This window comes from Sciurus vulgaris (assembly GCF_902686455.1).
Source record: "Sciurus vulgaris genome assembly, chromosome: 11".
NCBI classification, from domain to species: Eukaryota; Metazoa; Chordata; class Mammalia; order Rodentia; family Sciuridae; genus Sciurus; species Sciurus vulgaris.
Window position 1 is genome coordinate 61181440 of NC_136472.1, and position 14187 is coordinate 61195626.

A 14187-nucleotide genomic window follows, 5' to 3' on the forward strand; every position below is an offset into this window, starting at 1 on the left:
TAGTCCACGTCTCAAAGCATGAGAATCAGGAGCTCTGATATCCAAGGGCAGGAGAAAATGTCCCAATTAAAGAAGAAAGAGGAAAAATTGCCCTTCCTCTGCCTCTTTGTTCTTTTCAGATCCTCAATAGATTAAATGATACCCAGGTTGGTAAGGGTGGATCTTTTTTGCTCAGTTTACCAATTCAAAGGCTAATAATCTTCCTAGACCCTTCCTTCACAGACCCAGAAATAATATTTTACTTGCTATCTAGGCATCTCTTAGCTCAGTTAAGTTGGCACATAAAACTAACCATCCCATTATCCTAACACCCCAGCCATGATGGTTTCAAAGAAGGATAAGGAGAGAGCTGGATTACATTCCCACTGGATAGTAAAGAGGTAAACTATTCCCCCTCCTGTAGTTTAGAGGAAATCACATGGCCATCTGGACTTTCACCCCTATCTGGCTCACTGAAGCAGTGTCAGAGGCCTACTAGAGATTCAAAAGTCTCACTGTTTCCCAGAAGTAACAAGGCCACCATCTCATCTTCAACAGAGGCTGAGAAAAGAGTCTATACTATTTCCACCTGGCAATAATGAGGCCTCAGCCCCTTCCCCCTGCCAGGGCTGTGTCAGAAAACCATTTAAAAACAGAAGGTTTATATAATATCCAGAGTCTCATAACATAATACCAAAAAGTTCCAGGTTTCAACTGAAAATCTCTTGTACCAAGAACCAGGAAATCTCAATCTGAATGAAAACAATACAGTCAAAAGGTGCCAATCCCAAAATGAAATAAAATGATATGGCAAAGATCTTAAAGCAACCATGATTTGTTAATGCTTTGATGAGCAATTACAAACAGACTTGATGAAAAACTGGAAAGCCCTCAGCAAGGAAATGGAATGGCTCAGGAAAGACAGAGAAGACATAAGGAAGAATCAAATGGAACTCTTAGAACCAAAGAATATGATAACCAAAATTAAAACCTCCAATAGCAGAATGGAGAAGACAGAGAGGAAAAATAGAAGAAAGAAGAAAAGCAGGAAGTGGAAGATAGAAGAAAAAAAGTACCCAACCTGATCAATAGAGAAAAACTAGACTGGAAAACATGACACACTTCAGGAATCTGTGAGACTATAACCAAACACCAAACACCGAATGCTCACGTCACTGAAGTTCCAGAAGGAGACAAAAAGAGGGCAAATATGAAAAAATATTCAAAGAAATAATGGCTGAAAACTTCTCCGATTTAACAAAAGACAGGAAGCTACTAGATTTGAGAAGTTGAGTGAACGCCCAAAAAAGATAAACTCAAAGAAATATACCAAGTCCTATACTAGTTAAAAGTCTAAAGACTAAAAACAAAACAAAACAAAACAAAAAAAATTTGGAAAACAGCACAAAAGAAATAATATCTTACATATATGGAAAATGTAATTTAAAAGACACTGTACTTCTCATTCAAAACTAAGGAGGTCAAAAGGAGGCAATGGAAGTACATTTTTCAGGAGTTGATTAGAAAAGAACTCTTCTCCCAGAATCCTTTACACAGTGAAAATATTCTTCAGGAATGAAGAAGAAAAAAAGACATTTTCAAATGACCAGAAACTAAAAGAATTTGTCACCAGCAGATTGATCTTAAAATAATCACTAAAGAGAGTTGTCCAAACAAAAGGAAATGATAAAAGGAGGAATTCTGGAACATCAAGATGGTAAAAGGAATATGATAAGCAAATATATATATGAATCAATACAATAGTTTCTTTCTCCCTATGAGTTTTCTAAAGTATGTCTTGAGAGTTTAAGTGAAGCACTTTCTAACGTAGTTCTAAATATATGGAGAGGAATTATTTAAGATAATTGTATTATAAATGAGGGAGGGGAAAGGGACATAAAGGAAGACCCAACTTCTACACTTCATTCAAACTGATAAAATAATGACACCAGTACACTGTGACAGTTACATAAATATAATTTCTACCCAATCACTCAATGTGGCACAAAAAGATAAACATTTTTTTAAATGCTATAAACAAAAGTAGAGTTCTAAAATTTGTTCAATTAGTCCACAGAGAGACTGGAAAAAGAAAACAAATGAAAAATGAAGAAAATAAACAGAAAACAAAAAATAAAATAGCAGATTTAAAGTTAGCAAAAGCTGATAGAAATTAAAGGAGAAACAAATACAAGATTACAGTTGGAAATTTCAACACCCTATTTTTAACAATTGATAGAACTAGGAACAAAACAGAAAAATCAGAAAAAATGAATAAGAATACAATGACACCATCAACTAGGAATCTAATCAACATTCAAAGAACACATTCAACAATACCAACACCAACCTCTCTGACCACATTGGAATAAAACTTGAAATAATAACAGAATAATTATGGGAAATTCTTTAAACAATCCAGAAAATAAATAATATATTGCAAAATAACCCATGAATCAAAGAGTAAAACTCAAGGAAAATTTGGAAATACATTGAGCCAAATGAAAATGAAAATAAGGCATATCTAAATTTGTGAAATACAACTAAAAAAGTGCTGAAGATAAATTTATATGACTAAGTGCCACTGAAGAAGAGGAAGTTCTCAAATCAATTATCTAAACTCTCATCTCAAAAACTTAAAAATCAAGAAAAAAATAAACTCAGAGCAAGAAACAGGAAGGAAATAATAAAGATAAGATCAAAAATCAATGGTATTAAAAACAGAAAAGCAACAGTGAAAAATCAATGAAATAAAAAACTAGTTCTTTGAAAAAAAATAATGAAATTGGTAAATCTCTAGCGAGACTGACAAAAATAAGAGAGAAGACAGAAATTACCAATTTTTGGAATGTAACAGGGTACACCACTATATATCTGTAGAACACAGTGGATAATAAGGGAGTACTAAGCACAACTCTACACCCAGAAATTTAATGAGGTAAGTAAAACAAACCAGTTCCTTGATATACACAAATTACTGCAATTCCCCCAATATGAATACCCAATTTGAATAGCATGACAATTATTAAAGAAATTTAATTTGTAATTTAAAAAAATATTCAGAGTCAGATGATCATATGTAATGAAGAATGAACACCAATTCTATACAGTTTCTTCCAGGAAACAGAAGAGGGGGAACTACCTACCTCCCCGTTCATTTTATGAAGCTAATATTACCCTCATAGCAAGACCAAGAGAGAGGAAGAAGGAAGGGGGAAATTTTCTTCGGATTTGAAGATGACATGATTGTCTATATGAAACCCCAAGGGATCTACAGAATAACTCCTAGAACTTAAAAATGAATTCAGCAAGGTCACAGGATACAAGGTAATGCAAAAATCATCTTATTTCTATTTACAGATAAGGGACAAAAATAAAATACCATTTGTAATCACTCAAAAAATATGTTGGTGTAATTCTAACAAAAAAATTCAGACCTTAAATTCTGAAAACTACTGATGAAAGAAAGCAAAGAAGAGTTGAATAAATGGAGATACATTTCATATTTTTGGATTGCCAGACTCAACATAGTAAGCATGTAATTCTCCCCAAATGGACAGGAAATTCTCACTAAAATTCCAATGAGAATTTTGGTAACTGTAGACAAGATTTTTTTGAAATTTACATGGAAAAATAAAAGACCCAAGATGGCTAAAACAATTTTGAAAAGAAGAATAAACTGAAAGGAATCAGTCTACCCAATTACAAAACTCATCACCTTGCTCTGCTAATCAAGACCCTGGAGTACTAAGCAGAGAGAGCGACAAAATGATCAATGGAACAGAACAGGGAACCTAGAAATAGCCCCATCCAAAATGCCCAATTGATTTTTGTCAAAAGTACAAAGGCAATTCAATGGAGGAAAGATTGCCTTCTTGTCAAATGGGGCAAGAATAATTGTACATCCACAAGCCAAAAACAAAATGAACCTTGACTGAAGTCTCACACATTCTACAAAAATGAACTCAGAATGAATCAGGGACAGGAATATAAAACATAAACCTATAAAACTTTTTTTAATAGTTGAAAATTTGGGGGATCTATTCTAAACAATGAATTATTAAGCTTGACACCAAAAGCATAACCCACTCACACACACAAAACTTCAAAAGTTGAACTTCATCAAAATTAAATATTTTTGCTCCATGAAACCCCTATTAAGAAGATTTAAAAAACAAAAACAAGCTACAGACTAGGAGAAAATATTTGTAAGTCACTTATTCAACAAAAGACTATATATAAACCCCTCAAAACTCAAGAGTATAAAAACAAACATGTTCCATCAACAGCACAGCCCTTTAGGAAAATACAGATTAAAACCACAAATCACTCACACCTATTCAAGTAACTAAAATAAGTGACAACACCAAATGTTGATGAGGGTGCTAAGAAGCCATATCATTCATAACTCCTGGTGGGGGTGTAAAATGGTAAAACCACCTTGAAAACCTGTGTGACAGTATCTTTCAAAAGTCAGCATGCAGCCACCATATGATCCAGCCACTGCAACTCTTGTGCATTTATCTCAGAAAAATGAACACTTAGGTTCTCACACAAACCTGTACATGAATGTCTACAGTAGCTTTATTCATAACAGCCAAAAACTGAAAACAACTCCAATACCCTTTCATGGGTAAATGACTAAACAATCTGTGCTGTATCTGTACCACGGAATACAACTCAGCAAAAATAAGTAATAATAAGACCATCGATACATAAAACCTGAGTGACTCTGCTGAGGATTATACTGAATGGAGGGGGAAAAGTCAATCCCAAAAGAGCACAAAGTACATATGATTCCATTTATATAACATTCTTGAAATGACAAAATTACCGGAATGGAGAACAGATGAATGGTTGTCATGGTTACAGAGGGGCTGGGGAGGAGGGAAATTAGAGTGACAGCGAAAGGACATGTGGAGATGGAATGGTCTGTCTTGACCGAGTCAGTATCAACACCCTGGTTTCCATACTGTGCTACAGTTGCCCAAACTGTTATGATTGGGAGGAAATGAGTAGAAAGCACAAGGAATCTGTTATTTCTTTGCATGTGAATCTACAGTTCACAATAAAAGTTTAGTTTAGAAAGAAACTATGTACGACTGCTTTGATTTAGTCCTTGCTCAGGTTTTCATGCCACACTCAAAGCCAGACAACTGGGGTCTAGAGCCACACCTACTCTCAGCATTTCCTCCGCGTTGACTGAGTCAAGGGTGGCCTGCTTGGCCTATCGCAGGCCTATCAGGAGGGCTGACTCTTCCAAGGCAGGGTTTAGAGAAGGGAGCAAGTCTGGCCTGACAGCTTGAAGCGGCAGATAGCCCATGCCGTTCATTTCGCAGTACCCACCAGAAGGTCATCTTGCTGGCATAAGATGATGCACCTCCTGGTTGCCAACTTTGTCCCAACAGTCAAAGGCAAAGTGAACCTTGGTTCCTTGGGTCAGATTTTTGAGGGTATAGTTGACAGAACATCTCTGAATCCATTTCCTTAATGTCTAAATGAGGCCAGACATACAGCAAAGCCCCTTCCAAGGTCAAAATGCAGAAGTGAACTGGTCATACACAGATGTGATCTAGTTCTCTTTTTCAGGTCCCAAATGTTCTCCACTGTGCACACCAGATTCTCAGGGACACCTCACACTTTCCTCTGCCATATGCCCTCCTGGTATAACTCATCCTAAATGAGCCCAACATGGGTCTCGACCTGGGGGACAAAGGAGTTAGTCCCTGCTGATCATGGATGCTGGTTTCCAGCCTACCTCTCATCCTGGTCACAACTCTTCTTGGTAGGTATATTGTCTTCTTTGTGCAGATGAAGAAAGGGAGTTTCAGAGAGTGGCCTAAAGTGGCCCAGAGAGTGACGGGTCTAGATGGGTCTAGATGGGTCTGCCTCCGAAGCCTGCACTTGTCTACACCCTGACCTCCCTAGCAAACCCACCTAGGAGAACAGGAGCAGAGCCAGTCCCAGGAGGCAGACTGGCAGGAATAGGGGAACGAATGGTCCTGAGCAGCATTCTATCAGGCGAGCCCCCTGCAGAGGCTGCTGCCTTGAGTGTGGCATGGGAGACAGTAAGCAGAAAACTTGGGGCCCAAGACAATGTGGGCAGAAGACAGCCAGCCCCTAACAGAGGTATCCCTAAGCTCAACACCCAATAGAATACCTGATACCAGATGATGAGGGTCTGAATGCCCAGGGTGGGGGCAAGGCGGTGGATAGTCCTCTTCATTCCTCTCCTCTTTCTCCTCTAGAACATTCTTACTCCTCCCGGTGCTCTGAGTTTCCTGGAACATAATCCAGACTGCAGCATCCTCCTTTGGCAGTGCTTCATCAATTAATCTTTCATCTACATTGATCCCTTGAAAAATGACTTCCTCATTATCCATCTTGCAGACTTTCTACTTGGCAGCCTGAATGGTAAAGCATTCGTCAAACTCTATTTCTCTCTTGTGCAGTGGGAACAGCCAGGACTTTGGAGTCAGACCCAAGAAAGGGCCCAGCTCATCCCCTTTCCACTTGTATAACCTTGGGTGAGGCACTTGGTTTCTCTGAGCCTCAGGTTATCTGCTCATGAAATACCCCACTCATGAAAATAACAGTTCTGAGATTTTTGCAAAATGCTACACAACCTGCTTCTAATTACTGCTTTTCACTGGTTCCCAGGCAGATGGTAGCTGATCTTCAGCTCTTAAGCTTCCGAGAGGCAAAGCTAAGGTCACAGACAGGAGACGTGTCCCCAAATGCTCCTCTTCACACCACTGGCCAAAGAAGCCACTGCTAACCCTGCAAGGAAAGAGCCACGATATAGTTGAAGCTCAAAGTGAAAGCCAAAAAGATGGGGTAGCAGAGGGGAGTGTCATTTATGTTGCAGAAATAAAGAAGTATGAAAAAAGGTACAACTTCACTCATTGGAAGAAAAATAAAAATTATATCTGAACATCACTTCTCATCATCCAACTGGCAAAAAGCCAAATGTTTCACAACAAATTCTATTGATAAGACGGTGGCAAAACAGGCATTCTTAACATTGCTGGTGGGAATGCAAAGGGCTGCACGTTCTGTCTGGGACAATTTGACAGTATCTAGATAAAGTACAGAATCTAGTCATCTTTTAAGCCAGAATCCCACCTTTGGGTGTTAATTATAAAGGAATTCTGGTATAAAATGAAGGGGGAAAATGCATGAACTAAGCTACTAATGGCAGAAGTATTTATAAAAACAAAAGTTTAGAGACCACCCAAACATCCTCATCAACAAGAGCTGATTTGGGCTGGGGATATAGCTCAGTTGGTAGAGTGCCAGCTTCATATGCACAAGGACCTGGGTTCAATCCCCAGCACCACATTAAAAATAAAAAGAAGAAAGAGGGGCTGAGGGCTGATTTGATAAGTGATAATACATCTGTATGAAGGAGTTTTTGTTTGTTTATTTTTGGCTTTTGTTTTGTTCTTTGGTACCAGGAATTTAACCCAAGGGTGCTTAACTACTGAGCCACATTCCCAGGCCTTTCTTTATAATTTATTTTGAGACAGGATCTTGCTAAGTTGCTTAGGGCCTTTCTAAGTTGCTGAGACTGACTTTGAATTCACCATCCTCCTGCCTCAACCGCCTGAGTCACTGGGATTGCAGGTGTGCACCACATGCTCATCTTGTATTCAGCTTGTATGAAGGAGTTTTAGGCCCCCAGGTAAAGGAAAGAAGATTTCTGACTTCTACCATGGAGTGCCAAGACACCAGGTAAAGTGAAGTTAGCAGGTAGGAATAAAATGTGTATAGCATTTTACCATTTATAAAAAAGAAGATATATGTACACCTATCTGCCTCTAATTTTTTAATTAAAATGCACACTGGAAGGCTATGTTGGACACTTTCTGTCATCCTACAGTTTCAAGGTCCATCCTTTACCTCCATCCAACCAATGCCACAGCAACCAGCTGTGCATGCCTGTGGCCTAACACAGCCCCTGGCCTGAGCTACACTACTTACCTCGTGTTTTCCTGAGAAGTCTTGGCTACCTCTGGAAACCTTCTTTACTCCTCAGAATACCTGGAAGTTCAAAGTAGTTAACATTGGCCCTGGGCAGTCTTGGACTAAGAAAGGAGAGGGTCGAAGGACCAATACTCTCATCTTCCATGTCTGGATCATGTGGCACATTCTCTTAGGTCCCTGCCTCCCATCATGTTCATCAACTCGATAATGTATTCTTATATTATCTTTCCTTCCTTCTATTTCCCACTTTCTCAGTTCTCATTACAGTCCCCTGGGATCACCTCCTAAAATGAATTACATGCACAGTCACTGTCTCAGACTCTGTCTTGTCAAAACAGGTCAAAGGATAAACTATTTTTAAAAAATTAAATGATTATTAACCATAGTATGGGAAGGAGAGACTAAGGTAGAGAGAACAAGACTAGAAACTACATTTTATGAACATATTTTACATTTTACACTTGTCTTTTGATACATTTAAATATTTTACATCATTATAAAACAAAATTAAATTTCAAAAGGCAGCCCCTAAAATTGAAAGTCAAATAAAGCGAATAATCCTAAGTGTATATAATGTCGGAGACATAATTACACAGAAAGAACTATTCCAAATGTCTTTAAGACATATTTTAGAAAATAAAAATAAATAATTTTAAACTATATTCAGTGTTCATATTGCTAGTGGTAGGATTACCATTGCTATTCTGAAATTGTCGTGTGAGTAGTATGGGATAAAGCTATAAATATCCTGAAGTCATCGAGAGCCTGTATTTTTGTCTTGTTGCAAAGAGATACAGATACAATTATGTATTGCTTAACAACAGTGATACTTTCTAAGAAATGTGTCATTGGGAAATTTTCTCACCTTACAAACATCATAGATGGCTATGAAATTGTGAGGTGGTGTGATCTTAAGAGACCACTGTTGTATCTACGCTTGATGGTTAATCCTGATTGTCAACTTGATTGGATTGAGAGATGCCTGGAAACTTAGTAAAGCACACCTCTGGGCATCTGTGAGAGTGTTTGCAGAGGTGATTGGTATGCAGGTTAATAAACTGAGGGAAGAAGACCTGCCTTGAATGTTGGCAGCTCTGAGCAATAGCTGGGGGCTTGGATGGAACAAAAAGTGGAAGAAGGAGGACACCCTCCTGCATGCAAGCCTGGATTCATTGTGAGTAAGTGTGTATTTTGCTGCTGCCATCGCTTGTGGGTATCAGATTCCAGCTTCTTCATCCTTTGAACAGAGACTCAGTAGTGATGCTACAGAGTTTCCAAACTTCCAGTCTCAGACTGGAGCTGAATCATTATCTCCCTTATTCTGGGGCTTCCACCTTCTTAGACTGAGCAGTTACTATTCTCTCTGGTTCTCTAGCTATTGATGGTCATTACGAAAGTATCTAGCCTCTGATTGGATAAGCCAATCTAATATATTTCCCTTTTAAAATTTTATACACACACACACACAAACACATACTGTTGGTTCTGACTGAAACATCACAATGAACCATATTGTCACATTAGGCAACACTCAACTATAAGACTGATGATATATTTTTTAAAAAACCTATAGTTTTGCATTTGAGTTAGAAGTATCAGTTAAAAAAAATCATATCCAATTTTTACAAATAGCTATATATTTTGCAGCTCCGTCTCTTTATGTGGCCACAAAAGAATGATTAAAATCATTAACACAGTATTAATTAAAACTCTTAATTGTAGTAATTTAAAATCATTTCCCACTTTAAAAAAAAAAAGCAAGGATTCTTGAAGAAATTGTTGATTACAAACTGGGTCAAGAAATGCACAAGATGGGCCTGGAACATTTTTCCTCAGCAGCAGCACTATCAAAGGCTTCAGGCTTGCAGCAAACAGTCTTGAGAGGTCACTTGAATAAGTTCCTCTCTGCCAGTCAGTGATGGACAGCATGAGCACCCTCCAGTAGGAATAAGCACTGTGGTGGACTGAATTGTTCCAAACAATTTTACCAATTCCAAATTGGTAAACAAGAGCATTTTTCTGTCTTTCTTTATGATTGTACCTCAGAATAATTTACCAGCTCATCTGGGGAAATTTCTCTCCATTAGAAGTACTCTAATTTAATAAATAGGAATTGACAAAAGCAGAATATCACCATTTTACAGCCCCTGATGAATTGATGGATCTACCCAATGACTATCAGTAGTTGTAACATCACAAAGTAAGGACACCTAGAGCCAGGCACAGTGACACACACTGTAATACCAGCAATTCAGGTGCTGAGGCAAGAGGATTCCAAGTTCAAGGTCAACTGGGGCAAGTTAGTGAGACGCTGTCTCAAAATAAAAAATTAAAAAGTCTGGGGCTGTAGCTCAGTGGAAGGACTGCCCTGGGTTCAGTCCCCAGCACAGCAAAAAATAAAAAGAAGGAGATACCTAGATATTATGAACGAATGGTCAAAAATCAAACCTGAACCTGACCAACCATCTAGAGCTATCTACTGAATATTGTACATATAGGAGACAGGGGAACATGTTAATGACACTACAGGGACAAGTAGCAAAATTCAGACTGTGGGAAACTACAGAACAAAAGACTTGGTTCCTTCAACAAGTAAGCTTTAAAAACAAAGGTATGATATCAAAGTTTATAGCAGCTCAATTCACAACAGCTAAGCTATGGAACCAGCCTAGGTGCCCTTCAACAGATGAATGGATAAAGAAAATGTGGTATATATACACAATAAAATATTACTTAGCCATAAAGGGGAATGAAATTATGGCATTTGCTCATAAATGGATGGAGCTGGAAACTGTTATGCTGAGTGAAATAAGCCAGTCCCCAAAAAACAAAAGGCCAAATGTTCTCTCTGATATGTGGATGCTAACACACAATAAAGGGGGTTGGGAAGAACAGAAATTCATTGGATTGGTCAAAGGGGAATGAAGGGAAGTGGGGACAGGAATGGGAAAGATAGTAGAATGAATTGGACATAACTTTCCTATGTTCACATATGAATACACGGACCAGTGAAATGCCACATCTTGTATAAGAATGGTAAGTTATACCCCATGCATGTGTGATATGTCAAAATATACTCTACTGTCACATATATCTAAAAAGAATTTTTTTAAAAAGAACAAAATACAAAGGTATAAGGCTATAATATAGATTAAACAACACTTTAGGGATATATCAAATATGCAATCAATAGCCCTTATTTGAATCCCAGTTAGATGTGGCATAGACACCAAACAACAGGACTCTGCTCTGACCATATTCTGTAGTACACAGCTAAGCTCAGGACCACCTTGTCCTGGGGAGTCAATAGGGTCTACAGAGAAAACCCTCAGCTAGTACTTCCATTCCCTAGCTCTGGAATCCATCACCTTGCTCTCTGCAATCCTCTTCAGCCTCTCCCACTGCTCAGAGCATCAGCCTTGAACCATGAGTCCTGCTCCTTTGGCTTTATTCCACCCCATTCTTCACTCCTCCACCCACAAGCCTCACTGCTTATCCTCCTGCTTCATCCATCCTCCAGTGTGACATCCAGCACTGCCCTCCTGCTAAGTCCCTCCTGCCTTAGCCCACCCCATCCCTCAAGACACGGTCCCTCTCCAAATATTCTGCCTCATATAACCTGGAGTAAATGGCTCCCCAATCTCCAAGCCTCACAGGTCACAACACAGTGACCTGGGCCCATCAGCATCACCCAGACAGTCTGCACATTCTCCAGACTGCACTCACCCACTCCATACGCAGTCATCTCTCAGTGATTGCAGAACATCAGAGTGAGAACTGTGCTGTTTTTGCTGAGGGATAGTAATCCTAGGCCTTCAAGGTAGACTCCTTCCAATATGTAGTCAGGGTTCTCCAGAGAGAATCAATAGGAGAGAGGCAGAGACAGAGAGAGAGAGAGAGAGACTTATTAGGCTGAGAAGTCCCAAGACAGTCTGCAAGCTGAAGACCCTGGGATGCTACTAGTATCTCAAGTTCAATCTCAAGTTCAAGGGCCTCAGGACCAGAGAAACCCAGAGTACAACTCTCAGCCCAAGGCTGAAGGTCTGAAGATCCAGGGTGCCACGGAATCCAAAGACTGGAGAGTTTGGACTTCAGATGTCCAGGACAGGAGAAGAAGGTTATATACCAGGTCCAGGAAAGAGGAAATCACCTTCTTGCTCTATCCCCGACCTCAGTCAATTAAATGGTACCTGCCCCACATTCCCATGGATCATCCCTACCCCGTCTACTGAGGCACAAATCAGTCTCCTCTGGAAACATTCTGACAGATGCACCCAGAAATACTGCTTTTCTCTAAGTAATCCTAATCCAGTCAAGTTAACACCCAAAATTAATCATCTCAGAACCTAACTGATAAAGTATTGACACTCCACCCACCAAGGTGGACAGACTGAGGCCAGAGCGGTGGGGACAATGACTTTCCACTCACATGTCTACAGAAGGTTAGCCAGAGTTCTAACAACTCCCTGAGCTGTTCAATGTGGGCTGACTCTCTTGGTGGGCAGAGAACGTGACCTTTAACCCTTCTCATGACTCAGAACAGAAGCTTTGGGGATAGGATGAGATGGCAGCCACACGTGGGGGCATTAAGACCAGGGGAGTCATCCAACCCTAGAATAAAAGGTCCATTTTAAGACTTAAAAGGGTTTCATCAGAGCTAACTGAAGAGACAACCAGCATCTGATTGAAAATTGACAATTGTTAGGACCAGATGCCTCGGACTGTGTGTTTTGCTTCCCATTTTCCCATGAAAAGTAGCAGAATAATTTATATCAGGAAATGTGACAACACAGGCCAAAAGGAAAGGGACTAAAAGAGAAAGGATTGCTTCCTACAGGAAAAGAACATAAACATAAAGCAACATAGAAAGCAAGTCGGCTCTCAAAACCAGCTGCGATTGTCAGCTTGCTGTTGTTGTGGGTTCACCCCCTTCCTTCACTGTCACACGCCTTCGCAAAGCTCCTGTCTTCTGAATGGAAAGAGAAATCATCCTTGGGAAGCCCTCACGTGAAAGAGAATGCTAGGGGTAGTACATGCTCTGGCAATACTCAAGAGGAAGCATTCTGCCTCGATTTTATGGAAGCTCTGAAGTTTGAGGAGGTCAGATGGTTGACTGTTGCTACCAGGCAAAGTGGTGAAGAAACAAGGCTGTGAACCCAAGTCCATCTGACTCCAGAGCTTGTGCTCTCTATCCAACTCTTTAATCCTACTGGTCCAAATCAGAATGCCCGGTTCTCTTCTCCCAAGAGAGATATTTCCCATTTTCAAAATCAACCACCAGCTCCCCATCCCTTTCCTGCTCCCAGATCCATGGTCCTGCAGCCCAAATAATCCAGTCCCTTCATCCATCAGCATGACTTCAGATGGTTGCCTCTTTCTTCTGAATATGTTCCAATTTGCCCAAATCCCCTTGAACATGTAAGATGCAGAAGTGGACACAGTTTTCAGATGGAAACTGATGGGCCAACCACAGCCAAACCCACAGGGATTATCTTCCCCTTTGATGTGGAATGGAAGCTGACGGGAGCACAGTTTAGGATGGATTCATTAGCTTTGCTGACAGCCCCGGCACAGAGCTGGCTCATAGTGAGTGTTCCCTCAGCTAAAGCTCCCAGAGATTTGTGCCCCGTCTCAGCTAAGCCAGTTTCCCTCCTCCTACACTTGAGAAATTGGTTGTTTCGAACCTTGATTTGGGATTTTCCCATTACTGATGTCAATTCCATTCCACAGACACCCACTTAGCTAGGCACAAGTGCCTGTTGCTGCAGAGCTGAGCTGAACAGGGCTCTGTTGAGCTCAGAGCCACTATTTCCCAGCCCTGGCTTCGCTCAGAGCCCCTCTAGGCACCACCCCCATCCCCAGGCCACTCCACTGGGGTCCTGGTACACCCTGCAGTCTCCTTCCAGCCGATATTGAAGACTTCCTCAAGAGCAGAGCCATACCTTGAAAGTCACCGGGGTTCTGGAGTCCTTTTTGAGTGACCGAGGCTATGCCAAGCAGGGTGTTTTTGTTAGTGAGTGAGCAGCTGCCAAGAACATTTCAAGGAATGATTACTCGCTCTCTGAGGGTTGTTTACACCAGAGCGCTCTGTTCCCCTCAGAGTCTGTGCCTCCCCTGAAAAACCTGTCACAATTTGTGATCTGAGAGCTGCCAGTTTGCCTGAAGGAAGAAAGTTCGCCTACATTCCCCACACAAGAGACTCTGCCACGTTTCCTTGCTTGT

At 40.3% G+C, this 14187-nt stretch overlaps 1 long non-coding RNA gene across 2 annotated transcripts in view; it reads right to left on the reverse strand.

The window, feature by feature from the left end:
* Nucleotides 1–13950, reverse strand: part of LOC306639280 — a 97243-nt gene extending 83293 nt beyond the window's left edge. The window contains exon 1 of one of the 2 annotated variants that reach the window (XR_013757595.1): nt 13908–13950. This is a non-coding gene — a long non-coding RNA (uncharacterized lncRNA). Of the gene's footprint in view, nt 1–12394; nt 13057–13907 lie in introns of those variants that run through there. The other variant, XR_013757596.1, reaches the window with a different exon arrangement.
* Nucleotides 13951–14187: the final 237 nt, after the last annotated feature.